Below are 2,997 nucleotides of genomic sequence, written 5' to 3'. Positions count from 1 at the left end.
TGCACCGAGAGTGCACTCTCAGCCACCTTCATGTGTCGCGTGTTGGCGCTCCGTCGAGATTTTTTTTATATGCGTTTTGGATTTTAGATTTATTTTATTTTATTCAGCTTTTCAGTTTGGCTCGACTTTCCGAAAGTGCTATTATGCTCCCGAGCACAAATGCTCATGTTATCTGAGATGTTCGTTCCCTCTGAGATTCACACTGCCACTCGTATTTCTGCATGTATGTGGCAGAGTATATTAATAAGCACAGTTCGAGTGGCCCACGCTGATCAGATAATTATTGCAGCCCTGCCATTACAGCTACATCCGGTCTAGAATCCTCTCACGTTCTGAGCCGGCTCCCATACAGTCATGGGTCGTCACATTAAGCGAGGCCAATCACGTTCTGAGCCAATGCTTTCTCCTACAAGCTACACGTTGCATGTTAAACAAAAACTCATCACTTAGGCCCCGTTTGACAACCCAGACAATTTTTACAATGGTTATGCTTTCTGCTACTCCCTCCGTTCCCAAATACTTGTCTTTTTAGGCATTTCAAATGGACTCAATATACGGATGTATGTAGACATATTTTAAAGTGTAGATTCACTCATTTTGTACCGTATGTAGTCACTTGTTGAAATCTCTAGAAAGACAAGTATTTAGGAACGGAGGGAGTAGTAATTTCCTTGGCCCAAATATATACTGTTGTAAAATCATACACTGGTAAACATTTTACATTCCCTGTTTGGTACGAGGGGTAACTGCTGAACTTGCCGCTGGGAGAGGAAAACTGAATACAATTTGGCAGAAAAAGATTATAGGTAAACTGCAGAAGAAAATATCCAAAAAAAGAACTGCAATATCCAAAATGTTGAATCGACCATTTCTTGGTCATAAACATGGTCATTTCTCTGTAGAAAAACTATGAGCTAAATAATTTTTTTAAACTAGCTAAATAAAACTATTTCGACCAGTTCCGCAATCACAAAAAGCTGAACTGACAGTGCATCTCTGAAATTTAGCAACAATCTATGTTCATGCCAACCGTATTAGCCAATTGAACTTATGAGGTAGTAATTAAGAACACCGATGAGTCATAAAATCACAAAATGAAAGCCTGAAATCATGAGCTGAGGAGAGCCTGATTCCGAGAAGTTCCAAAATACCAAAACGAAAGACTAAACACATCAGGTGAGAAGTGGCTCATTGCTTTTATTCTTGTCACCTTCCAACATGTTTCCTGCAATTTAAACATATAACAGAACTCAACAAACGAGGGGAGATTAAACAATGTGAGCTTACATCTACATAATCAAGAGCTACGATTAATAGTGAAAATCTGAATTAACAAGCATGAATGATAAGTGATAGTTAGAGCATGTTCTCAAAGGATTTCAGCGGCGTAATCATTAAGCCACAACATGTTTAGCCTCCGAAAACAGGGAATGCTTGAGCACAAAAGAAAATTACTTGGGTGATGAAAGAAAGAAGATAAAACAACAAAGACACTAGATGGCAAAGGAATTCAATGCAACGCACCCCCATGACATATCGAGCCGCCCAAATACCACACTCACCTGTGCTCGTGACCAGAACAACCGCTTCCTACAAATCACCACCTATTAAGAAATCAATACAAAACATTACCAATCAACCTATGCATTACCTGGTGCTTTAGTCCTGGGTACCGTGCCACCCATCATATTATAAATCAGAAAACACCCACTCAAAGCTTTCAAACTATCTCACCACCAACGAAAACACCAGCGCGAGGGCACTCATACCAACAAGAGCTCATGTTCAAACTGTCTCAACACGAACCCTGAAATGTGGTCATGTTGTTGTGATGAGATAAGCGTACTAAAAAATTAACCATTGAACAGTAAAAGATGTATATATAATCTGACTTACAGAACGTCCACACACAAATTCTGTACACATTTCATTCTCTCCACATTCAACCTCCTCTTCCCATATCTTATTTGCAGATCCTTTCTCCCAGGAATAGAGGTTGTAGAAAACATACGTCTCTCCTAGCGAGTCAAAACTTGTCCCAAGCATCGGTACAATAGCATTTTCAGAATGGTTCTCCGCAAAACCCATCGGCCCTTTCTCGAAGGCAGACACGTGGGAGGGGCAAGGTGCCAAGGTGTCCTGTTCGGTGCCGCTGCTCCAATCCTCACCTTGAAAAAATTTCAAATGCTGGCACAGCACAAAATTTAGTTAAATTAACCTATCAAACCACATAGTTTACGCACACAGCGCAATACAACATCCTTTACAAAAATAAGCCCTAATACATGCAAAATTATTTTAAGCCGGTTGGCAGTCCTAAAACCCAGAATCTCGTCAATCTAAACTACTAGTAGAAGATACGTGATTTGCACATATAGGACTATATGATCACGTCATGGCATTTAATTCATCAGTAAATTTCCAGATGAAACATAAATTTTGGAATCATGAATTCTAGAATGCATGAAGACAAAAATAGAAAGTATAAAATATAGATACCATGACTTTCTTAATTCAGAAGAATCAAGTGCATTTGAATTTGCAATGATGTGACTTCTACAACTGTTCGAGGGAGTGAATATGCATTCAATACACAAAAGACAATTTGTAAGATCTCTAAATTGTGTAGAAAAACTCCTGCAAAAAATCCTATGAAAATATTACATTCTAATCTAAGATGCCTTCGACATTAAAATCCACGGTGGTACTATAAACACAAAATGCGATTGCTTCATCACTGGTTCGATTAGCAATTCCTAGCGGAAGGAGTGGTTCCAATCCTTGTATTCTTATTGGATTTATTCCTAAAGCTAGCTGGATGTACTGATCGGAGGATCTCATCGATGTAAACAATAATATCTCAAAAATGACATAAGTAACATAGCGATGATTCCAGCACAAGAGGAGTACCATTGCAGTTTCTACAATAACTTTTGATGAAGAATACTAGGCCCACTTGTAAAACACGATATAGCGTTGCACTGCAGTTTATGCATC

Source organism: Triticum aestivum, chromosome 3B (assembly GCF_018294505.1).
Source record: "Triticum aestivum cultivar Chinese Spring chromosome 3B, IWGSC CS RefSeq v2.1, whole genome shotgun sequence".
Taxonomy (NCBI): domain Eukaryota; kingdom Viridiplantae; phylum Streptophyta; class Magnoliopsida; order Poales; family Poaceae; genus Triticum; species Triticum aestivum.
Note: the sequence above shows the minus strand (reverse complement) of the source record.